This window comes from Onychomys torridus, chromosome 9 (genome assembly GCF_903995425.1).
Source record: "Onychomys torridus chromosome 9, mOncTor1.1, whole genome shotgun sequence".
Lineage (NCBI taxonomy): Eukaryota > Metazoa > Chordata > Mammalia > Rodentia > Cricetidae > Onychomys > Onychomys torridus.
The window spans coordinates 65307386-65334001 of NC_050451.1; the positions used below are offsets into that span (position 1 = coordinate 65307386).

The 26616-nt window shown below is 43.4% G+C and overlaps 1 pseudogene; it reads right to left on the bottom strand.

Moving 5' to 3' along the window:
* Nucleotides 1-18915: 18915 nt before the first annotated feature.
* Nucleotides 18916-24171, bottom strand: LOC118590773 (annotated as a pseudogene).
* Between the last annotated feature and the right edge of the window lie 2445 nt (nucleotides 24172-26616).

Genomic DNA, 26616 nt, shown 5'->3' on the forward strand with positions numbered 1-26616 from the left:
ATCCACACTGCTTAATTTATGAGTACAGTGGGCTGTAACTTGGACCTCATTGATCAATTGCAAGCAATGCTAACCATCATGAACTAAAGTTTGATCCTTATTCATTCTCCCTGGAATCCATCGTTTTCTTGAGTCACTTTAGTGAGTAGGAACTTAGCATTTTATATTTGTATCCATTTCCATCTCTCCACACTAGTGGTTCTCAACCTGTGGGGTGTGACCACTTTGGGGATCAAATGGCCCTTTCACAGGGGTCACATAAGACCATTGGAAACACAGATACTTATATTACAATTCATAACAATAGCAAAATTACAGTTATGAAGTAGCAATGAAAATAATTTTATGATGGGGGGATCACCACACATGAGGAGCTGTATTAAAGGGTCACAGCATTCGGAAGGTTGAGAGTCACTGCTCCACACCCCTGTATCCCTATCACTCCTCCCAAATATATAACTGCTTTTTATTTTCCTTTTATGATTTGTGAGGCAGACACATTTCCCTCAAAGAAGAGGAGCTGGCTAGAGCATCGGACTTCTGACTCACCAGCTTCTCTTAGCTCAGGGAATTCTGCAAAGAAGTTTGCGACACATCCCTGCTGAGATCCATCACAGAACTTCGGTAGCCAGTGCCAGGCAACGGGCACTCCTTGTTCCCTAGAAAGGAGCTTGTGAATCAGACTTTATCCACTAACACATCCACAAATGCCAACTGGCACCCTTGCTCATGACTGTAAGTTCTATCCTGGGAGTCCCAAAAGCAGAACTTGTCATCTGACAGCTATACTTACACATCAACATGCGTTCAAGATTGGAACTAAATAGCCAAGTCAGCTCTAGTCCTGACTTGAAGAAGATTGGTTTGTGAGGAGAAGAGAAATAACTACCCCTTAAAGCCCCGAATGCCCTTGAACTCTTGGAGACGTGATTGGAAGTAGGCTTTAGTGGGCAGGCTATAGAACAGGCATTAGAGGGAAATGTTTAAATAGAGGGGAAGTCGCTGACCGTTCTCCATGGCAGGAAGGGACTCCACAGTTCAGTGATATGATATAAATATTAAGCAGCATTTCAACAACCGTAGCAGGGTACCTGTTTCGTTCTTTCTTAGTCTAGAGAAACTTGCCTTTTTACCCTTTAATGAAGAGCCCTTGTGTGCCGCTGTGGGCGGATAAGCCTGTTGAACAGGAGGAGGCTTATGTTCGACAGGAGCCTCCACCTCTCCTCTTCTAGTCTGACTTGGGAAGTATTGCTTTGTTTCCCAGTAAGGAAGGAGACCAACTTGTCAAGAATTCCAGGCTCTTCTGCCCTTGAGAGTCGAGCTCAGCAGAGTCATCATTTCCCCTGTGGAGCCTTCCTGACTTTCCTCCCTAGATGACTCTGTGGATGTCATCTCACTGTGTACCTCTCCATCATCTCCCGGTCATAATTATGGCTCTGCATTTACATTATAGTTTCCTATTTACTACCCAGTGCTCCTCTAGAATTTAACTAACATGGCAAAGGCCACAGAACCGAGAATTTGTTTTTTTTTGTTAATTGTTATCTTTCTAATGCTTCACACAGTGTTTGATCTTCCTTAGTGCTCAATAAACACTAGACTGACTGAGGTGGTTATCTTCAGAGGAATCTTAATAAAGGTGCCAAAGCAAAGAGGATAGCAAAAAATCCAAAGCAAGGTTATCACGAAGGCAGGAAAGGATGGGACCAGTAGATCCTTCCTGACTTTGATTTAGAAACCGAAAGTGGGCCTTACCAGAAATGCAGAAATGGGGGCTCCTTGCTGCTCAGGTGGTCATGGGTGTCAGGGTGTAATGTGGAAGTTGTCATTGAGGGTGGTGAAGGTCATACTTAGTGGCTCTGGTTGCTCGGTTGTTATGCTGTGATTGTCATTAGAACTGGTCTTGACCCATTTTTCCAGAAAGGTTTGTCCTTACAGGGATATATAATGATGGGGGAAATGACAGTAGTGGTCACAATAAGGGCCTCTCATTATGATGGGAAGGTTAACCCAGCAAAAGTTAAGAAGTGGCCACTGTCAGGAGGCTACAGAAGTCAAGGAAGAAGTCAGAGCAGGGAGTTTCCTGAAGTGCCACTGCTCTGTTCCTGGTCAGCACATGGTTAAACATGGGGCATGTTCTAGAGTCAAATCAACATAGAAACAGAGCTTGGCCTTGTTGCCAGCCTGTTCTGCTACTGAGAGAGCATAAGAAGCTCTTTAGTTGTCTGACCCCACATCATTTGCTTCAAATTCAGTGGCTGGAATTCCATCCCATGAACATAGCTGTTTCCACCTGAACCCAGTAGGGAGATAGCATCCTGAAAGTCACCAGGGGGAGAAATTGATTTCCTTATGACTCAGAGGGCCCTGTCAGGAAGCCAGTGTCCCTGAGGACAATCAAAAGCACCCTCAAAGGACAACTTCCAGGGTGGATCCTGACACCTATTAAGCAGCAAGGAGCCTGTCTCTGAATTTGCAGTAATGCCGGGCTCTACAGGGAACTGCTTTTTTCTTTTGACACAGTTGCTTGCCTATGACTCAGAAGCAGACTCAGTTCCTGCCTTGGAAACTTAAGAGAGGCCAGGTCACGCGAGGGAGATGACATCAGAGCTGAAAAGACAGGCCAAGAGTCTGAGCTGTCTGTTTCGTAGCCATAGAAGGTCTTGGGTACCACTGCCAAGATGCTTGTTCTGCAGGTTGTTTTCAACTAATGCTAGTTGCAGGAAGAGTCTTTTTTTTTTTTAATGAGCAGAGGCCATATACCCAACCCACAAACCCACTCAGCCTCACCAGTGGAACCTTTAGTTATCAGGTCATTCTTCAGCTTAAAAAGCACAAAATCAAAAACATCCCTTTCACTACTGGCTCATACCCCATAATACATCCTTGAATTTAAGTTAACCATACCAATTATTCTTATTTTATATATAAAATAATTGATACTTGAAAATTTAAACTATATAGACGGTACAAGGGGAAAACATTATATACCTCTATGGTATACCCGCCTCTTTCCCACCAGAAGTAAAGTGTTAATGATTGAAACGTGGCCTTACAGAATGTTTTCTATATGTAAATGGTTGTATTTTGGAATTGTATTATGAGTTCGCAAACAATGAATGTATACATTTTTTAAAATTACATGGAAACAGAAATGGAAAGACAAACAAAGAAAAAGGTATTATTTCTGTGAACTGTGAGAGTCTTGAAGCAAAAGAACATGCCCTACCATTTGGTAAATCCCCAGGGCCTAGTGCAATTGCATGATGGGAGCTCACTGCATGCTGTTTAAACAACTGAAGGAATGGGCAAATGCTATTGATGATGATTGTTGTTTCCTTAGTTTTAATAGAAGTCTAAAAAAGTGTGTGCGCACACACATGTGCACCCCTTCCCCTTGACACCAGTGACTAAACCTTGTAGTACCTATGGTCAGGTACCAAGGCAAGTATATAAATAACAACAGTGAGTAAAGAAAGCGCTCCACAAGCATCAGAAAAGAAGTGACATGAAATCAAAGGAGGCCCCGGGGGCATTTCTACAGAGCAGTATATGCTTATAATCAGGCAATGGTGAGAGAATATAAAAGACATTTCATTTATAGCACATACCAATTTCCATGATCAATTTCAAGCTCCCAATTATTGTAATAATCGTCTCTTTCAGCTGATAGAAACCTCCCCCCGGCTTGCTGTGGAATCTGAGGACACCAGCCAAGCTTTGGAAACCCTCTTTGTCTTCCCAACTTCACCCTGACTTCCCAATAAGGTGTTCTTTGAGGGGTTTAAGCAGGTGAAGGTCAGGAGAATCAGAAAGTGGCTTTTAGACCTAAGGACCCAGAAAATTGCCCTATCCAGCTGAGCATGCTTCACACCTGTCTTGCTTGACCTCAAGGACTCATTCCCCTTCCCACAGTCCTATTTGCCTCTTGTGTTGTATAAGCTGCTACACTATGTCCAGCCCAGTTGTGTCAGAAGGTGCTAGGAAACAAGGGAGGCTGTATACTGTTAAGACTCCGTTCTCACCAACTTGACCTCCCCCAGACTTCTACGGGTTAGATGTCAATTCTATAGTAGGAACATGGGACCCTGAGGTGGGAGAGGAGTCAGACTGTATCCTAACAGGTACTGGACACATGCTAAGATTATGATGTTCTCTGGAGCCAGGAAACAGTGCAGCAGCTATGCCATGGAAGGTTTTCCAGATGCTGGTTTTTCCTGCAAATAAAAAAAAAAAGACATACATGTTTCTAGAAGTGGAACTCCATGACAGTAAGCCAACCTTAGATCAGAGTATTATTTTCAGCATAGCTATTTGACTCTGGGTTCCAGTGTTTATCAGAAATAATGAGCTAACCCCTGCCCCCAGCACACACACCAAGAAAATCATATCTACCACTTGGAGACTCTGAAATATATTTTTCTAAGGGGACATTTCAAACTACAATATTCTCATTTATCAGACCCAGACTTGTAAAACACTATGAGGTCCTACTTTTACATTTAAAATAAACATGAAAACTAGTTTGTTAAGAGAGAGTCCTTGGAGAATTCAATAGTGCGTGTGACGCCAAAACTAAAGGAAGGGTGGGGAATTGTAGAGACAAAATTTAACTCAGCCTGGATAAAAGAAAACAGCCCTTTCATTCTTTAAACATATCAATGTGCATTTATTTTATTCTTTCTGTGGAGCATTTCCAAAAGGGCCAGCTGCATAGACACACCAGCAGAAGAGTCTCACAGTACGCTAAGTGAACGAGAGTGTGTACACCAGTGGTTTAAAGTTTCCGAATTTCACTTCTGTGTGGATATGTGTGAGCATGTATGTGCAGTGTCAGAGGAGGGCATCTCACTCCCTGGAGGTGGAGTCACTGGTAGTTCTGAGCTGACAAGAATGTTGCTCTGTAAGAGCAACAAGTGCTATTAGTTAGGGACACCGCCCCTGCACAGGGGACGGGGTGTTCTGCAGGCGTCATCGTGAGACTCTTCAAGTTACTTTTCAATAAATTGGGGTGAGGATAGGTGTGTACATGCATGTTCCTGTATATCGAGGTACGGTGTGTGTGTGTGTGTGTGTGTGTGTGTGTGTGTGTGTGTATGTGAGGGGGGGAGAAAGATCTACTGTGAGCTTGGAGTCTCAGCCTCTACAAGAGCTGACTTACCCCACCTCCTTTTGACCCTTCCTATGGATTACTACTGCCTTCTTGTCCTTGCCCGAGCAGCATTTAGGAAAGGTTGCTATAGAGTTAATGTGTCTCACATTATTTAGGGTCTGGGCATAGTGATTAACTCATTGTGGCCTCACAGGACCACATTGCACCGGCAGATGAACTGCATGTTATAGTTCCTATGATGAACTACATGTGTAGGAATGTACCAACTTCAGAAAATACACCAGTTTCAGAAAGCTCCCTTGGCAGTTTCAGTAATTTTTTTCAGTTAATGCCAATTATTAGGTAGGCATAGCATTCATCTACTTAAGATACCATCCGAGAAAGTCTGATAGCGGGCCAAGGAAAGAGAGAGAGAGGAATTATGTCAACACAGTGATATAATTAAGAAATTAAGAAAAGTGCAGTAACATCTCAACGAGAAATGGGGTTCATTCTGGGGACCTTCAGAGAGGGCAGGGCATTACCCTTGAAGAGCAAATGGTTCGTTATCACACAGGACAGCTTGGGAAGAAAAGAAAATCAGTGCAAGAGGTGGCTGAGACATCAGCACCTGCTGGAAGGACTTCCCAGGGAGGGTGCTGTTTGTGTTCAGACTGAAGAGAGAAGAAGAAAAGGGAGAGAGGGAAGGAGGAAGGGAGGGAGGGAGGAAGGGAGGGAGGGCAGGGGAGGGCAGGGGAGGGGAGAGAAGGATCCAGGAGGAACTATGATCTGTACTTGTGTGAACTATGAGAAGGATTTTTATAAAACAGGCTCATACAATGCTAAAGGCCTTCCAGATCATCTGTGCTCTTTAGGACAAAAATCCCAAGTTTTTCTCCGGCCAAGTGCACATCTGTCTGTTCTCTCCTCCCCCCCCCCGGCCCCTCCTTCTGTGTTCCAGCATCTCACTAGCCTTTGTTCCTTGAAAAATTGGCACTCTCAATTCTGCATATCCTTGGTAGAGTAAAATCAATAACCAAGCTACAGGTTTCCTATATCCTACCCGCAGGCCTTTCTGAGCTCCTTTCGCTTCTGACCAGCACCAAGCCATATTCTAAGTCCACCATGCTCAGATCCCTGAAAGCATGCTGCTCTTTCAATAGCCACTTATGTCCCCACCAATAGAGCCCACCTCTGCAGCTGTGAATGGCAGCTGCCTTTAGGAGAAAATGCTTAGTTTTCAAGTCCATCATGTTTATAATTCTGCAGGTCAGATGCCCAACCCAGGGAATGCTGGGCTGGTCAAGGAGTGGCCAGGACTGTACTTCTCCCTCAGGTTCTGCTTTTCCTCGCTCCCTAGTTCTAAAAGCTACCCTCCTTCCCCAACCCATGACCTCTGTCCTGCGTTTCTGACGCAGACCTGGTGGGTTGAGTCCCTCTTACCAAATCTCTGCTTCCCTGTGGTTTTAATAACAGCTCTGCTCCTTTAAAAGGTATTTTGATGTTGAAGTCAGTCTTTTAAAAACTCAAAATTTCAACTTCTTATTTGCAAAGCCTAAGTCCCTTTGCTTTTCCCAAGCAATGAGTCTAATAGCATAGCCTGTGTATAAATAAACTCAGCATAGAAGCTACTCAGGAAAGACACAGATATATAGACCAAAATAACTTCTGAAATGCATATCTCAATAATTTCTAAGTGTTGATCTAAAGTTGTCACTGTACACACACAATTAATTGCATAATTGAACACATAATTACATTAATAGTCCTAAGCTTTATTAACCATCAGCTCAGAAAATTAAACCCAGAGACAGAGGTTTGTTTTTTTCTGAGCTAACATAGACAATAATGTTTCATTATCATGTTTTCATCCATACATCATCATGGCCTTTGTTGTATTCATCCCCACTATCCCTAGCCCGAAGCCATCTTCCTCCAAATAGCCCGCCTTTTCTGCCTTTCCAGTGACAGACATTTACATAACAGGATGTACTTAAAGTCTTCAGGGTCTCACTGTTCGGCTGCCATTGCTATTACACAGGATGGATTTGTGTAAGCCACCCTAAAGCTGTCCTCCTCATGAGATAGGAACCAGCAAAGGCCTCCCATCACTCCATGACATTCCTGAGTGTGTGTGTGTGTGTGTGTGCAAAGGCGGAGAGGAGTCTTGTGTACACTTCTCACTCTGCCTTGACTCAGACAGTCTTGCCACGATTCATGGCCTGCCTGTTTTCCTGAATCCACTTCAGAGAGGTTTCTGTGGGATCCAAAGACAACTGTGCTCATGAAAACCTCTTGTCAGTCCCTAGATCAAGCCCTGACACCCATCCTTAGCATGGGGAAAGATGTTTCAGAAAGAGGAGATGAAAATCAATGAAGATTGGGACGATCTTGACCTGTAACTTTAGTTGAGAAGCACCTAGGAGGTTAGTAAAGCACATACCTGAGTGTAAGCATTAAGACACTAGAGATGATGTCAGCTGTGTGGGGAAGATCTGCTCTGAGTATGATGGTGCCATCCCATAGGCTGGGGGCCCAGAAGGAACAGAAGTCAAAAAGAGAGAAAGCCCAACATTGCAATCTCTCCTCTCTCTCTTCTTCCCTCCCTCCCTCCTTCTTGCTTTATTTCTTCCCCCCTCCTTCCCTCTCCCTTCCTTCTCTTCCTCTCCCTGGCCTCCTCCCTGGTCTCTATGCAGTGAGAAACCCTCCTTTGCCAGGCCCTCTCTCTTACGATGAATTGAACCCACAAGTCAAAAATAAATCTGTCCTCTCTTAGGTTGTTTTGTTTACATATTTTGTCACAGGAAACATCAGGGCCTTCGTGGGCTCAGTACAAGTGCAATGCAGAAAGGAAGCATGTGTTGCTTGAATTCTAAGTATGGAGACTCAAGCTGTACAGCGGGTGCCTGGGTTCCCAGTCATCTTGGTTGAGTCACGAGTCAGCCCAGTGTGCAGAAGGAGTAACTCTGGTGCCGATCCCACTCACTGCTTATTCTTGTGGGACTTTCTTGGAGCCTTCCACTCCAAGCTTCTCTGCTCACGTTGTGATTTTTCAGTCACAATAGATGTGTTGCATCGCTAAGGGAACCTAGCCTTCTGACTCCGCTGTAAGTAATCTGTGGTTGTCACCACAGGGGAAGGCAAGGGTGGCACCCTAGCATTCGCAGATGGTGGCGAAGGAAGGAAAAGTCGTCCCGGATTGTGCTCTAGAGCCTAGCACATCCTCCAAACCAGTTGTGTAGAGTGTCATTTAGAGCGTACCTGGAAGGGCATGAAAGTGTTCCTTGTAAGAAGGAGAGACGTCAACATGCAGGGAGGGAAGTGGGGATTCAGAAAGGGTCAGGCAAGGGTGGAAAAGCTAATCATCAAGGACAAAGATTGGTGATATTTACTAAGAAATTGAGGTAGGGGTGCAGCTCAGTTAATAGTGTTTGCCAGTGTGCACTATGCCCTGGGTTCAGCCCCCAGGATCACATAAACTAAGTGTGGTGGCATACACCTCTAACCTCCTCTCTCAAGAGGAGAATGGATAGTCATCCTTGATTATTTAGTGAGTTGGAGGTCAGCATGGACAACATGAGACCTGTTTCTGCAGAAGAAAGCACTGTTCTCTGTTTTTCCTGGACTCTCTAATCAAAACTCTTTAGTGGGCACCATATCATTTAACGGGTTTTGCACACAGAGCTCACTTGCAGGGAGAGGACAGCAGAGAACTCACAGAATGAGGCAGGTTGCAGAGGCTTTCTTGCCATACCAGCAACAAACACCAAGTGCTTAGGTACCAGATACCACCCAGTTTTGACTTGAAAGCACATTAAAGCATTTCCTGCCTTCTGTGTGTCCAACTGCCCACTCTGACACTGTCACAAGCACTGCAGAAAGTCTCCTGGCACACCATGGCATGACCTACAGTGGTCATGGGATGCCTGTGTGCCTCTGATCCAGGGAGCTGCTTATGCAGACATGGGACAGCCACGGAAGTCACTGTAAGAAGTCAGTGACATTGTGTCACAGGGAGGGGGGAGGGGACCCCCAATACTATCACTCCTGTCTCAGGTCTTTGTTGTTTCTCCAAGTATGTACAATGTTGCCACTTTGCTCCCAAACCGCTGACGCCCACTGGCACATGGGAAATGTCCACACTATAGCTGCTAACAGGGGTTTCTTTCATAAATATTATTTCCTTCTTTCAATACAACTGCAAATATCTGTTTCTCGGGCCACATGCGACTGTCCTTGTGGGTTTCTGCATTTTAAGTCCCTTCTCTGCCTCACAATTCATTTTGTCACCTTTGTGACAGTTAGTCTATATGTCAGCTTAGATGTATCCTGATACATGGATTGAATATTATTCTGGATGATTCTCTGGTGTTTGGCAGTAAAGTTAACCTTTAAGTTGATAGACTTGAAGTAAAGCAGTTTCTCCTTGAAAGTGTTGATAAACTTCATCTTACCAGTTGGAGGCCTTAACAGAAGAAGGCCTGATAGCCTTTCCAAGCATTCTGTTAAGCAGATTGCTTTCCAATTTAAGGGCAATCCCTTCCCTGACCTTCCCCTGCAGAAGAAATGCTGACGTCTGTCTCCCTCTCTGTCCCTGTTTCTCTCCACCCTCCCTGCTTCTGTCACTGGCTTTGTTTCTCTGGAGAACCTTGGAAACTTGGAGTGCTACCTTTCTCAACAGTAAACCGTGAGGGTTCACACTAGAACAGGCCCCCAGGCCTTAGCACAACCGACACCGTGACAGAAGTACAATTCAGGCTTTGGAACCCAGCACATAGGCAGCAAAGCCTGCCCAAATCACAACCTCATCCACCAAAGCTCGTGGGTCTGGGAAAGCCCTGAATGTGCTCACCTTGCTTCTTGACTCTGCTTCTGTTCAGCTGTCCTTGCTAACTGAAATGTGTCAACCCAGGATGGGGTTTCCTACTTGAAAGTTCACCCCGAGGAAGACTCGGGACTGCACTCGGGTCCGAACACCCAGTGTCGTCAGCAGCTTGCTAATGAAGACTTTCTGTTGACTTGAACCTGTGCACCAGTAGTTTTCTCTGGTGGACACCTCATGACATTAGCCCCTGACAGACTGCCAGGTTCTCTTTGAGTCTGCATTACCTTCCTCTGATCCAAACAAACGGCTCCCTGAAGTAAGACCCAAACTGAAGTGACCAAAAAAACCTTATGCTCTTGGAGTTTGGGGCTTGGTACAGAGAAAAATCACATGATTGACTTCTTGCCTAGCGTCTTGAGCTCTGAGAGATTGCAGCAGCAATTGTTTGTGTAGATAAAGTTGAAAGAATGATACATAAAGCTCAGAAAATGACCGTGGGGTGGGAAGGGGAGCCTCTGGGGGTTCCCGAGTTCTCCCAGAGGCCCAGTCATCTTCAGTACCTTAGTTTGCATGCTCACTGTTGATACTCCAGCGCAGCCATCCAAGTTGAATTTCTGTCATGTGCACCTAAAGAAGTGTTAAAATGACACAGGAGGGAAATGGTGACCTCTAGAAACCCAGCGCTCCAGCTGGGCAGTGGTGGCACACACCTTTAATCCCAGCACTTGGGAGGCAGAGCCAGGTGGATCTCTGCGAGTTCGAGGCCAGCCTGGTCTACCGAGCGAGATCCAGGAAAGGCGCAAAGCTACCCAGCGAAACCCTGTCTCGAAAAACAAAAAAAAAGAGAAAAGAAAAAGAAACCCAGCATTCCATGCTGGTCTCAGAGAAGCCAGAGCTCATCTATCCCAGCTAGGGTTCTCTTCTGCCTTGGGGTTTGGTACACCAGCCTGAAGTCACTCCAGGTATTGTTTGTGGAAGCGTATGACGCTAGAGCTAGGTTCTTACCCACAATCAAGGAAGGACTTGATTTCTTCCCATTCCACTAGAAAAATCTCATACACAGTTCAACACCATCAGCTTAAACATCTATCAGTCACACAGACTTCGAAGTCGATGTGGTTAAAGTTATAAAGAGGTTGTAGTGGGGAAGTTTAGGAAGATCAAGATGGAACACAAAATCAGAAAATGCTCAGCTTCTGATTACATTCCCCGCTGCTTCTTACCTTCCCTGAAAAGTTGTTCATGGTTTGGGGAAGAGTTGAGGGAACTTCTAGAATTTTCTTCTGAGTTTCTGTTTCAATCAGCCTCTTTTCTTCTCTCAATCTGTTTGGTCTTCAACAAGAACTCTGCTGTTGACTGAGTGGCTTACGTAACAAATACTTACTTCTCACCATTCTGGAGCCAGCAAGTTTGGGGTGAGAGAACCAGCAGGGGCAGTGTCTGTGAGGCCTGTGTCCTGGTCTGTGCATCACCATTTTTACATGGTTTCTTCATGCGATGAAGAGCAGAAAGAGTTGCCTTTTATGTGGCACTAATCCAGTGCCTGGGGAGTCCACCCACATCTGATTTCTTCCCACAGACACAGCCCCCTAGCACTAACACATGCAGGACATTCAGACTAGTAACACTTTTCTTTTCTCTCCAGGGAGTTTTAGGTGCTTAAAGTAACCTAAACTTCTTTCTCTGCTTTGTACTTCAACTATTATTCTCTCTCCATCCTAACTGAAATACAGAATCGAACCACCAAGGCGCCCTTAATATCAAATGCACTTTTCTGACCTTGGCTTTCAAAACACTGTATGATCTGGGCTTTCTATACTTCCCTAGCACCAAGACATGTCAGCCTTTCCCTCGTTCATATGCCTCCAGGCGCCCTCACCCCTGTCAGTGTTTTTTTTTGTTTGTTTGTTGTTTTTCGAGACAGGGTTTCTCTGTGTAGCTTTGCACCTTTCCTGGAACTCACTCTGTAGACCAGGCTGGCCTTGAACTCACAGAGATCTGCCTGGCTCTGTCTCCAGAGTGCTGGGACTAAAGGTGTGTGCCACCACCGCCTGGCTCCTGTCAGTGTCTTAAAAGTACCTGCTGGAAAAAAAAAAAGGAAAAAATAAAGAAAAGGAAAGGAGAGGAGAGAAGAGGAGAGGAGAGGAGAGAAGAGAAGAGAAGAGAAGAGAAGAGAAGAGAAGAGAAGAGAAGAGAAAAGAAAAGAAAAGAAAAGAAAAGAAAAGAAAAGAGGGTTGGGGATTTAGCTCAGTGGTAGAGCGCTTGCCTAGCAAGCACAAGGCCCTGGGTTCGGTCCTCAGCTCCACATTAAAAAAAAAAAAAAAAGAAAAAGAAAACAAAAGATATAAATCAGCAATGTGTGCTTCTGGTGAAGCCCCTGCCAAGGATGGGGTCTTGCCTGTGGGAAGTGCAGCCATGCTTGTCAATGAGGGAAGGGACCCAAATGACAGCAGATCAACACCTGTTATTCTACTGTCAAAACATGAGAAAAGAAGCAGGCAACTGCCTAACTCCCCTGCTGTGAGAGCCATGGGACAGCCATGACCACTCAAGTGTGATTGCGAGGCAGCGCTGGGCTCCTGCCAGTAAACAGAGTGTCACAGTTAATCATAGAAGTTTGATGTGGATACCACTGGGTTTGGAACCTGCTTCCAGGCTTGCTTCTTAGGCAGCTCACTGAGTCTTTCCGAGCCTCGATGCTCGATACTGTAAATGGCAGCAATGATCTGATGCTGACATTTAAATTAGCAAAAATGCCTGGAAAGCTGTCTCTTAGAACGAGTGCGCAAGCACTGAGAAATTTGGATGTAACCAGAAGCCCCAAGCTTCTCTCTCAGCTTTAGTTTTGCCTCCTTACCCTTCCTGGGTACAGAATTTAAAAGATCCATAAAGCAGGAAAGAGTCGGCCACACAGCCAGCTTCCAGGAGATTGTGATTTCATTAGACTTTGCAGGAAGCCTCGAGGCACCTGCTGTCATGTTCAGTCTAGGAAGGCAGTGTTCAGCAGAAACACCTGTCATGATGTGTGTCCCCATGCCCCATCCAAGTCTTCTCAAGTAGAAACCTGGGGCTGAGGACAGGCCTGGACATTTAAAACAGTCTCCCTCGATGATTCTTAACTCACAGATGTTGAGAGCACAAAACTTCCTCTCAGAACAAAACATTGACTAGAGGAACAAAAGATAAAAACCTAGAATTCTGTTCCCTAATGTGACAGTTTTCCTGTAAATTTGCATCTTTCAAACTGGGAAAAACGTTTTCTCTGAAACATAAGCAACATATTATAATCTTTTTGAATGAAATGCAATAAAGCACAGGTCAAGAGTTGCTGGAATGTTTATTTCGAAGCCCTGGAGAGCTGTTCTTTGACATTTTGGAGATCCCCACTGGGCCTGTAAACTGAATATTCCATATCCTTGTGATTATTCTAGGCAGAGATGTCTTCTGTCAATCAGAAGCATGAGGTGGGGCTAACTGCTCACATCTTATACCAATGCACCCCAATACCATTGCTGAGGAATAATCCTCGTGTACACTGTAAAGATGTGTTACTCAAATTGGTTTAATAAAACTCTGATTGGCTGGTAGATAGGCAGGAAATATAGGCAAGGCAACCAAACTAAGGATGATGGGAAGGAGAAGGGCAGAGTCAGGAGTCACTGGCCAGATGCAGAGGGAGCAGGAGATGAACATGTCATTCTAATATAGGCACCACCACATGACAAAGCATAAAGAGAAATAAGGGTTAACCTAAAAAGTAAGAGCTATTTTTTGTTTGGTTTTTTTGTTGTTGTTGTTGTTGGTTTGTTTTTTTGTTTGTTTGTTTTTTGGTTTTGTTTGTTTGTTTGTTTTTTTGAGCTGAGGATCGAACCCAGGGCCTTGTGCTTGCTAGGCAAGCACTCTACCACTGAGCTAAATCCCCAACCCTTTTTGTTTGATTTTGAGACAGGGTTTCTCTGTGTTGTTTTGGTGCCTGTCCTGGATCTCACTCTATAGCCCAGGCTGGCGTCCAACTCACAATGATCCACCTAGCTCTGCTTCCCGAGTGCTGGGATTAAAGGCGTACACCACCACTGCCTGGCTATAAGAGCTATTTAATAATAAGCCTGAACTATTGGTTGAGCATTTATAATTCATATTCAGTCTCTGAGTCAGTTATTTGAGACAGGGGCAGCTGGGACATGGAAACGTCCATTTATACATGGTGTTCCAACGTGTGGCCGAAATTTCCACATAAAACCTGACAAAGCTTAAAAAAGCATTCTAGTCACACAAGACCAGAGTCAAGCATGGCTTCTTGGTAGCTGCCTTTTCTCCGGTGGGCTCTGTTTGGTGGTGGTGAGCAAGGCTCCTTTAAGAGATAGCTTCCTGGCTCTGTGCTAGTGACAAAAATGGGCAGCTCTTTTAGAGGCCGTAATACCCAACTCTTATATGGTGTTTATGATCAGTCAACGACATGCTACTTGGTGGCGGCATGCACCTAGAAACTTCCCAGAGTTGGGGCAGTAAACATGGCTTCCAAAGCTGGAGATATCCATGCCTCCTCCATCATGAGACTAGATTCTCAGGGAACTGAGGAGAAGGAGCCAGCATCAGCATGCTGTGATCTAAGTTACATAGCAGTTTTTTTGCTCAGGCAGACAGAAAAGGTTACAGATGCACAGTAAGGACAGATTCAGACCAAAAAAAAAAAAAAAAAAAAAAAAGCCTCTAAACAGGTCACGGTGTGTTTAAAAAAATGTGTGTAGGCTTGGGAGAGAGAGAGATTATATATATATATATGTGTGTGTGTGTGTGTGTGTGTGTGTGTGTGTGTGTGTGTACGTATGTATGTATGTATATACAATCTTAGATTTAAAACAAAACACAATTTTAAAATAAAGTCCTTAAAAAAGGAATAGAGTAATAAAAAAAATATAATAAGCCACATAAAGATGGAAAACACACAGAGTCTGGATACTGTATGTTATTGTGTTGTATTTAAATTTTTGACTACTTATGAAAATATGACAACTACCAGGAGACATTTGATTATGAAAGCTGCTAGATTAAACTAACCTATATATTTTTAAAATATCTTGACTTCAAAATTTAAGTCAAAAGATATGTTACTTTGGGAAAGAGGTTCTGCTTTTATTTCCACAGGAAATGAGAGGCTATGGATTCATTCTGGGTTAAGAAAAATCAGGTTTGAAAAATCTCTGATGGGAATAGATGGCCCAGATGATCCACTATTTCAGAGTGCCTCCATTGCAGTTTCCTCTCAGTTCTGCATCCAGAATGGCTTCAAGGCTACTAGCCAAGATGACCTAGCCTCACAGAATTCTCTAGTCAAGACTTGACCATATCCTGAATTTTCATAGGGTCTCCCAAAGATTACCAGTGCCCCCAGTCAACAGGAAGTAGTCTAGAAAATTATGCCCACATTCCCAGAAAATGGGTTATGAATATTCATTATCATTTTAGGGGAGTAGGTTATATGTTGTTATAGATAATGGTCAGGAAAAAAGCTAAACAAAGGAGATTAGACTCAAGGACCTTGTTCTGACAAGAGAAGGTGGGGATATAGAAATGATAGGATTAAAGGGTAGATTATTGAATCTACTTTAATTCAAAAAACAACTATTAATTGTACATATTTTGCATTGGTATAGATTTTAGTTTATTGATTCAAATTTAAAGTTAATTTTGTTATATGTATATTTCTATTCTTGTTTAAAATATTATGTTTATGCGACTCATTTAAAATGTAATGTATAATTAAATACAGATTAAGTAATAGCCATCTATTATAATCAAACTTATAGTCATGTTTTGTTAGGGTTTTTTGGTATACAGAGATATATTTCAGATAGATAGGTAATCTTCAAACACTTGAAAGACCTACAGAATATAACATTTAAAATGTTTTAATAACTTAGACTTTTAATGACAGTGAGACACATCTGCTCCTGGCAGCACCAAATGTACTCCAGAGAAGATGATGGGCATCAAAGAAATTCCATATGGAGTTTGTTTTCTTTATGACAAAAGCTAGACATATGGGCAAAGAAACTGCCCTTGCCTCAATTGCTGACAGTTACTCTCCAAACTGGACCAGCAGGATACAAAAAAGGTGACTGCCAAGTTTTGCAAAGACAAAGTAGGGTAGTCCTTCAAAATTCCCTGCTTCACAGGAAAGTCTGTCAGATATGTTAGGGCTATAGACCAAAGATGGATGCCCTAATATTGCAGAGAAACTTTGGGTGACTGTCCAGGCAGCCTGATGTCCCTGTCATTAGATAACATTTCATCTTTCTGGAATCTTTGATAGAGTTGAAGACTAGATACTCATAGTTATTTTGCTTAGTTATAATAAAAGAGTAAATTGGTTATAAAATTTTGGACTCACCAAGAGAGGATGGATAAATAAATGTTTTCTCTGACTTTGTCAAATACAAATAGACTGGATATTATAACTGTAATTCTTACTTGATAACTGTTTTTTTTGTAATCAGATTTTTTGTAACACCTTTCCTGTATCCTGCCTGGCCTGCAGCAGGTTATAAAATAAATCATTCAGAGGCTTAATATTAATTACAAACTGTTTGGTCTGTAACTCATATAATCATACTATGTTAAAGTTAAAACTTTCCTTTTTAATTAGACAAAAAGGGGGAAATGCTGTGGAATGATCCTCTTGTACACTGTAAAGATTTGTCACTCAAATTGGTTTAATGAAATGCTGATTGGCCAGTGGCCAGGCAGGAAGTATAGGCAGGGTGACCAAACTAAGGATGATGAGAAGGAGAAGGGTAGAGTCAGGAGGTATCAGCCAGATGCAGAGGGAGCAGGAGATGAACATGCCATGCTAATAAAGGTACTGCTGTGTGGCAAAGCATAAATAGAAATATGGGTAAATGTAAGAGCTAGTTAGTAATAAGCCTGAGCTATTGGGTGAGCATTTATAATTCATATTCAGCCTTCTAAGTCGGTTATCTGGGACTGGGCAGTCAAGACATGGAAATTATAAAACATTATATGGCATTATAAAACATACTCTGCCACTCTCACCCTCTATCCCTATGATAGAGTCTGGCTCCCTTTTGGATTTTATATGGTTATTAATCCCTCTGAAAAATGATAGTGACCAGCCATTTCCCCTTTTAAGTTTTGTTACCTTTGTTGTTTTTATTTATTATTTCTTCTTACCGGCAGTGGCCCTTAACACATCTGAATCTGGCATTTCTCTATCCTGTCTGCACTGGATGATGGGTTCACCTGCCCGCATGTTGTTCTCACTTCTCCGCTGAAGGTGAGAATTAAAATTCTTCTTACAAAACCAAGTTTGAAAGCCTACAATTTTAATCCAGCTTATCATTCCAGGTCTCTTCCTCCTGCCACTTTCAAAGCCCCATTCTTCAGCTAGAGTTCTCACAATCAGAGCAGTTGCTCTGCTCCCAGAGAATTTCAGCGTGACTTATCCATAACCACCTCCAAAGTAGTTCTAATATCGTATGGCATCATTCGAACTTTTAGGTTATTTTTTAAATCATCACCTATATTTAACGTATATCTGCATTATCAGGGTTCTCTAGCGGAAAGAACTGATAGGATGACTGGGGGCTTACAGGCTGTGGTCCAGCTACAGCTACTCCAACAATGGCTGTCTACCAGTGGAAAGTCCAAGAACCCAGTAGTTGTTCAGTCCATTAGGCTGGATGTCTCAGCTGGTCATCGGCACACACTGGAATCCCGAAGAAGTAGGCTCAGATTCCATGTAGGGATGAACTAGCCAGTGGGCGTGAGGGCAAGGTGGCAAAGAGTAAGGGCTCCCTTCTACCATGTCCTTCATGTAGCTGCCACCGGAAGGTATGGCCCAGATTTAAGGTAGATCTTCCCACCTCAAAAGGTCAGGGTTAAAGGTGGGTCTTCCCACTTAAAAGTTATTTAATTATGAAGAAATCCCTCACATGTGTGCCCAGCTTACTGGGGCTGGTTCTCTTCTTCCACGTATTGGGACCCAGGGATTGAGCTTAGGCACTGGACTTGGGGACAGGCACCTTTACCCACTGAACCATCCCACCAGGCCGACTTTCAGTTCTTAAGTTCATCTTGTCCCCAAGATCCTAAGAAGCTGCTAACATTTTTGTTCACCCTATCAGACTCCAGGCAAAGCCTGGCACACTGCATACGTTCACTGAGTGTTTATTCTTCCAATTTGATTTTGTAACAAGTCATATCTGTTCCATGATATCTCCAGGCTGGGGCTTTTTCTTTGGAAGGACACTTTTAGATGTGGGCTCTTTAGAAAACTCTGTTTGGTTTGGTTTTTTTTTTTTTTTTTCACATATGACTTTATGGAACTGGGTTTGGGGAAAATATTTTTAACATAAAATTGAAATGGATTTGTCCTTTATTATGTTAGGATAATAAATGAACTTTTCTCAGAGTTCTAGCTTAAGTTTTATTGCATTGTGGTCAGATGGATACATGGTGTGATTTTCATCTGTTTGAATTTATAGAGATTTCTTTTGTGTCCCAGGATGTGGTCTATTTTGGAAAAGCTTCTACAGGTTACTGAGTAGAATGTGTAGTTTTTTGTTTTGTTTTGTTTTGGTTTTTGGTTTTTGGAGACAGGGTTTCTCTGTGTAGCTTTGCGCCTTTTTCCTGGAACTCACTTGGTAGCCCAGGCTGGCCTCCAACTCACAGAGATCCGACTGGCTCTGCCTCCCGAGTGCTGGGATTAAAGGCGTGTGCCGTCACCACCACCCGGCCAGAATGTGTAGTTTTTGATGGAACGTTCTATAGATACCTGTTAAATACATTTGATGTATGTATGATGTCAGTTAATTCTTTTGTTTGTTTGTTTTGTTTTCTTTCTTTCTTTCTTTCTTTCTTTCTTTCTTTCTTTCTTTCTTTCTTTATTTATTTATTTATTTAGTCCAGATGACCTGGACAAAGTGAGAAAGTGGAGTATTGAAATTACCTGCTATTTTCTTTTATTGTGGGGGAAGAGTTAGTCAGTGGGTGAACTGGCTAGAGTAGGTTAGGGTAGCAGTTTGTCTGGCCCTCGAGAAATGCAACTTGACCCCAAGGCCTCATCTGCTTCAAAACCAAAGTTTTCCCCAATCTTAATCACTCCTTGGCCCCAGCCTTAACCTCCCACCTGTACTGGGGCCAGTTCTGGGGTCAAAGAAGCCCACCTGTGGTGCCTGCCATCTCTTCTGCCCACTGGTCCCCTTGCCAAGAGCTGGGCTGCTGGGATCTAGAGGTATAGGTGTCCTTTGGGATGGGGAAATCCCCTCTTTCTCTGGAGGCTTCTTCTCAGCACTGCCTGGGGTGGGGACATCTGCGTCTTGGCTGCCATCATCCTCCAACACAGTGGTGAACTGCTAGTCCAGTTGTTAACCCCACAGGAGTCCAGCACCCCCATGAGACCTGTGCTCCTGCTGGGGTCTCCAGTTGTCCTTTGCACCCGATGGAGCCTGTCCAAGACTCACTCATTCACCCCTCTCTGTTCCACCTCCACTTCTCCAGTCAGGAAACACACCTCTGAAATCACTGGCTATGAATGGATTGTTGTTCATCTTTAATTCCAGTGCTAGAGATTTTAGGGAACTGGGCACCCCAACTTCGGTGCCTATATGTTAGGATAGTAACATCATCTTGATTAATTGTCCCCTTGGTTACAATGAAGTGTCCCTCTCTTATCTCTTCTGATTAATTTTAGTTCGATGCCTATTTTTTCAGATACTAGGATAGCAATGCCTGCTCGCTTCCGGATCCCATTGGATTGGGGTACTTTTGTCCATCCTTTTACTCTAGGGCAGTGCTAGCTTTAAAACTGAGATGTACTTCTTGTAGGCGGTAGATAGATGGATTCTGTTTCTTGCTCCATTAAGTTGGTCTGTCTTTTGATTGGAGAATGGAGGCCATTTGTTGATCTAAGTTATTGAAATATAAATTATTATTAAAATTTGTGTTAGTTGTGGTCATTGTTTTGTTGGGTTTTGGTGGTGGGGTTGTATTCTCAGTGACTATATACATAAATTATGGCTTCCTATTTCTTCCCATTGTCTCCCTACTATGCTCATTTTTTTGTTCAGCCCTGACTATTGCTTCCTCCTTAGGTTTGATTTGTTGGACATAATTTTTTCAGGCTTCTTATGTAGTGGAAAATTTTTATTTCACCTTCCATTATTACAGGTAGTTTTCTGGATATGTTATTTTACATTGGCTGTCATGGTCTTTTTAGGATGTGGAATAGTTTGCTCCAAGCTCTTCTGGCTTTCAAAGTTTCCATTGAGACATCAACAGTTATCCTAATACATTTCCCTGTATATGTTACTTGCATTTTTCTCTTGCAGCTTTTGCAATTATATTTACATGCAGCATTGCTTACAAGTAAAACAATGGGATGAAGAGATAACTCAGCAGCTAAGAGCACATATTGCTCTTCTAGAATTTTCAGCACCCACATCATGCAGTTCACAACCACCTGCAACTCCAGTTGCAAGGGACCTGACACCTCTGGCCTCTAGCATATACTCACACAAACACACATAATCATGACTAAAATTAAAATAAATATCTTAAAGTAAAATCAAATATACATTTTTTAAAGTGCTAGCTACAATTTAATGGCACAAAATGAAAATCAGAGTTTAATTAAAACTATTTTGTTCTTTTGTTTTTGTTTTTGTTTTTTGCATGCACCACCAGCACCTGGCCTTTTATTTATTTATTTGTTTGTTTGTTTGTTTGTTTGTTTATTATGTAGACAGAAGAGGGCACCAGATCTCATTACAGATGGTTGTGAGCCACCATGTGGTTGCTGGGAATTGAACTCAGGACCTCTGGAAGAGCAGTCGGCTCTCTTAACCTCTGAGCCATCTCTCAGGCCCTTAAAACTATTTTGAAAGTGAATATGACAATGTAAACTCTCTAGAATCATCAGTATATGATACAGGTAATTTTATAAAGCATTGTGACTAAGACAATTTAGTTCTGAATTACAGAGGAACAGTACTAAAACAAAGTGGAATGAAGAAAAAGATCCATATATGAATGTTCATTGGATGTATGTTATTTTAATTTAGGTAAAAAAATATTAGAAATTTCAATAAATGGTTCTGGATCGATTCAATGTGTATTTGGAGAGAAAAGTGAACCTTGACCCTCAGCTCACCTTATAAACCAAAATTAATTAAACATAGATTATAAATTCAAAAGTAAAACGACATTTCTAGAAGAATGTATTCTAGAAGAACTTCTAGTAGTAATATATTTATTAGGATATAAAAAGTCTAAACAGTGTAACAAAAGCACTAATTGTAAAACCAAAGTGGCATATTAAATTTATTCAAAATTCAGAAAGTCTCTTAACCAATGGAGGCCATTAAGAAAGTGAAAGGGGGCCAACAAGATGGAGTAGTATATAAAGGTGCCTGGGGACAAGGTTGGTAACCTGAGTTCAATCCCCAGAACCCACATGGCAGAAGAAGAGAATTGATTCACACAGGTTGTCCTTTGACCTCTACACACATACTGTGGCACTTGTATAGCCCCAAATGAATAAATGAAATGAATGAATGAATGATTATTAAAAATAAAAAGTGAAAAGGGGTGTCACAGTATCTGACAACGCTTTTACATTTAGAATGTGTAAAGAGCTCCTATGTCATGAAAGGACAGAGCTCAGTTTGGGTAGGCTGCAAGAGGATTAACTTGCTATCTCACAAATTGTTCTCAATTTTCCTGCTCGTTAGGTACACGGATATTAACAGCAGGACACCTATGTCACCTGTAATGACTACAACAGAAGATGAGCAACAGTCAAAGCAGTTGAGTTCATGGAGCAGCCATAACCCTCTTGTGTTGCTCATGGCAATTTAATTGTGTAATCGGCCTGTGCTATTACACAGCATTTCTACTCCTTAGCAGATACAAAAGAGAAATTGTTATTGATGCTAACCAAAAAATGCGTGCCAAAATGTTTGTGGCAGATGTATTAATTAAAAGCAAAACATTAAAAAATGCCAGCAATAAAATGGATAAACAATGGTCTTTTCAAGCAATGAAACACCCTGTGCCATTTTAAATGAGAATGAGCTGCCATTATATCAAAGAATGTGGATGATCTTCACAGATATAATGTTCGTGCATGTGTGTGTGTGTGTGTGTGTGTGTGTGTGTGTGTGTGTGTGATTTTATTTCTATGAAATTTGTGGGTAATTTACTTATCTTTGCATTACTGTCATAGAAAGTCAGAGATTAAAAACCAATAAGAAAGGGTTAACATTTCAGAGGCTTAAGCCCATGGTTGTTTGACCCCAAGATTTTGAGTCTGTGGTAGCACTGTGTCATGAGAAGAATGTAATGAAAGAGACTGTTCACCTCATGGTGGCCAGAAGCAAAGAGAGAAAGAAAGGATGAGAGATGAGCTGGGCTTCCAACATCTCCTTCCAAGATAACCCCCAACTGACCTGACTTCCTTCCAGTAGGCCCCACCTCCTAAGGTCTCACCACCTTCCAGCAGTATCACAGGCTGGCAACCAAGCCTTCAACTGGGCATTTGGGGGACTCTTATCCAAACTGTAACATCAAACAAGTCAATGTGAAGTGTGGAAAATCAGAGTGGTCACCTCTGAGAACTAAGGCATTGGCTGCAATGGAGCAAAAGAAATTCTTGACGGTGAGCTGACCCATGAATTCACAGGTGTGTGCATTAGTGAAAATTCTACACACTGTACATTCAAGATTCATGCACTCTCTTTTTTTCATTTTTTTCCTTTTATTGAAAATAGATTCTTTTTCCATAAATATATTCTGATTATAGTTTCCCCTCCCTCTGCTTCTCCCAGTTCCTACCCACCTGCCCACTCCTCCCTTTCTCTCCCCTCCCCTCCAGATCCACTCCCTCTCTGTCTCTGATTAGAAAAGCACAGGCTTCTAAGAGATAACAACCAAACACGACAAAATAAAATATACTAAGATAAAGAAAAATAACATTATATCAAAGTTGGACCAGGCAACCCAAAGGGACAAAAAGAGTCCCAAGAGCAGGCACAAGGATCAGAGACCCACTCGTTCACAAACTCAGGAGTCCCACGACAGCCCTGTGCTTTGCTGCCTCAGTCTCTATGAGCTCATCCTATGCATCTTGCTTGGTCAATTCAGAGGGCCTTCTGCTGGTGTCCCCCATCCGCTCTGGCTTCAGAGCCAGAAATAGTGTAAGCACTGTTTCTGCCTCCTCTTCTGTGGGGCCCCCTAAGCTCTGAGGGGATGGATTTGATAGAGACATCTCATTTAGACTCTCTCTCCAAGTAATGTCTGGCTGTGGGTCTCTGTCCCCATCTATCTCCATCTGCTACCAGAGGAAGCTTCTCTGATGATGACTGAAGAAGACACTGATCTAGGAGTATGGCAGGATAGGAGACGTTTTATTGAGCCTTCTTTTTATTAATAAAATTTATTCTATGTGTTTTTCACATCATGTATCTTGATCCCATTCATTCCCTGTTCCTTCACATGCACCCTCCACCCCTGCATGCCTCCCCCCCCCAAATAAAACAAAATTCAAGAGGATAAAATGAAAAAAAATTTAAAAGGGGGGGAGGGAATTAAAAATCTTGTCATGGAAGCTGCAGTGAGACTCAACAGGTCACACCATATACACCTTGGTGCATCCATCTCTACTTGCAAGTGTTCATTGCAAAGAGTCATTGGTATGGTTCGAGGCCCCTGGTCTCCACTAGACATTCAAAGCTGGGCACCCACTAGGATTCTTCCTGGTCATCTCTCTAGAGCCCTGTGTTATGGAGAGCCTGCAGCTTTGGATCTTCGGGGCAGGTCACTTCACACTGCACATGCTCCAGCAGACCACAGATGGGGGTGGATGCTGGGGCAGGCCAAGTCAAACCCTGGGTTTGAGCCTGGGCAGCTGTAGGGTTTGGCTGCCAGATGGGAAATGGGGACAGCTGTCCCGTGCTCACGATTTCGGGGCGGCTCACCCACACCTCCGCTAACAGGGTTGAATCTGTTGTGCTGCAGGGCCTGCTCTCCTGAGTGTTGCAGCTGGTGGGGGCCAGGGGCAGCTCTCCCCCTTCTTATGGCCACAGGACCAGTTCTCCCACCTGCCCCAGGTGTTGAGGCAGGGTGGTGGGGGTGGCATCTCTCCGCAGCCCATGTGGCTATGTGGCAGATGAGACTTAGGTCTCCCACCTTTGGGTCCTCAGAGTTGGCTCACCTGTGCTCTCATCAACAGGGTCATCTCTGCTGTACTGCCCAGAGAACGTGCAGGGCTCTCGGCTTTCCGGTGTGTTGCCCCTGGTCAAGGGGTCAGCTTCTTCACCATCTCACCCCGCTCCCCTCCTCTCTCATCTCTTCAGATTTGCCTCTGTTCACAGGACCTGAACCATTCTCATTCTCCCCTCCCCCATCCCGTCCAATAAGACACCACCATACTGCACCTCCGCTTACTCTAATAGTGGCCTGCTGGCTGGTACTGTAAGGTGGGCTCGTGTTTTCTCTTTGGAGCCCCGGGGTAGGCAGCCCCACGCCTGCGAGTGGGTTTCCTTATCTCACTCAGGTTACTGTGATGTAAGGCTGAGCCTTGAGTCCTCACCATAAGGAGCTCCTCAGTGCCCCAGCGCCAAGGCTCGGGCGGGTGGCTCCTGGTTGCTGCTGGTTGGCTTGGGTTCTGCTGCAGGCCAGGGTTAGAATCCCTTGGCCCTGCTCAGCTGCGTTGTGAACTTCGCCACTTCAGGCCTGGGTAGGGTGGGTGGCTTCTGCTTGAATACCACGCCCACCTCGCCCCTCCAGCCTGGGCTATCTACACTCTGGTTCTTGGTAATCCAAGCAGTGTTGGATATGCATTCCATCTCGTGGAGTGGACCCTAAATCAAGCAGATATTGGTTGGCTACCCCCACGAGTTCTGTGCTGTCACTGTCCTAGCATATTATGCAGGCAGGACTGTAACAGGAATCTTAAAAGGTCTTATTAATAAAATCAAACCTGAGCCAGGTATTGGGGTGAATGCTGGAAGATCAGAGAAGCAGAACAAGCCACAGCTACCTCACCTTGCCAATTCCTCAGCTGATCCTGTTTCCTCAGACTGGAAGCCTCTCAGTCCTCATCCAGAATGGGTCTCAGCTGAACTGCTGCTCAAAGCCTAAAAGCTTAACCAAGCCAAAAGCTTCTAGTTTCTCGTCCTTGCGCCTTATATACCTTTCTGCTTCCTGTCATCACTCCCTGGGATTAAAGGCATGAGTCACCATGCCTGGCTGTTTCCAATGTGGCCTTGAACTCACAGAGATCCAGAGGGGTCTTCTGCCTCTGGAATGTTAGGATTAAAGGCGTGTGCTACCGCTGCCTAACCTCTATGTTTAATATTGTAGCTGTTCTGTCTCTGACCCCCAGATAAGCTTATTAGGGTGCACAATATTTTTGGGGAACACAACACCACCCCCCAGGCACAGACTGTAGGCAAAGGTTTTATGACTGGGTCAGTGTCTAACTTTCCTTTGGTTGCCTGTGCTATTGGTGCTCTGTTCAGGAAGTCTTCAACCATGCCAGCGTGTTGGGTGTTATTCCTCACTTTCTCCTCTATCAGGTTCAGTGTGTCTGTTTTTTATGTTGAGGTCTTTGATCCACTTGGACTTGAGTTGAGGATGATAAGTATGGATCTATTTCCGTTCTTCTACGTGCAGACATCTCATTTGACCAGCACCATTTGTTGAAGATGCTATCTTTCTTCCAGTTGTGTATTTCTGGCTTCTTTATCAAAAATCAAGTGTCCATATGTGTGTGGATTTATGTCTGGGTCTTCAATTGATCTGTTTTTAATCCCAAAGGACTTCCAGCAGATCTTCTGTAGTGGAAATTGTTTGAGCCCAGCCTTGAAGCATTGTCCCTAGTAAGACAGCAGATAACTGTTACATCTGCCTATGACCTTGAAGTACATGCCCCTGGGGTGTGGCTTGGGCTGGGGGTGGGGCCTTAAAACCTGGGATGCATTTACATGGCACTCTCTTCTCTCCCTCCTGGTTTTGGATGCTGGGACGGATCAGGTCAGAGCTCACCAGAGAACAGCATTGGCCCGTGCCCCAGCCTTCCAGGATCCTGTGACAAATTCCTTTATTATCTTGTGAGTTAACCCCCAAATAAATTCCTTTGATCGTTATTTATGGATTGCTAGCAATATAATCCCATTAGTCTTTTATTACTTAGGATTTTTTTTTTTTTTTTTTTTTTTTTTTAGCTACCCTGGGTATTTTGTTTTTCCATATAAAGTTGAGAATTGTCTTTCCAAGGTCTGTGAAGAATTATGTTGGAATTTTGGTGGCCTCCCCTTAATATTTTTTTTTGTCTCTCTCTGAGAATATTAGCACTCTTCCTGGCTCCCACACCACCATATAGGCTGTTTACTCTTTAGAACTCAAGCTGAGAGCATGTTCAGCTCTGATAGTCCTCCGGTGTCACATAAAACCTCCTCTGGGTCCAAGAAATTGGGCTTTATCTGTTTCTGCTCATTCATCTCAGACAGATATACAGATACACAGACACTCTGGCCTTTATGAGTACTTGGGAAAGTGCACGCTCTTAGAGAAAGCATATAGAAGGTTCTGTGTAGTCTTACCTCACATTCTCAAACTTATTCCCCCAAGAAATAACAAATTTATGAAATTTTAATATTTTTATCTGGGTGCCTATTTT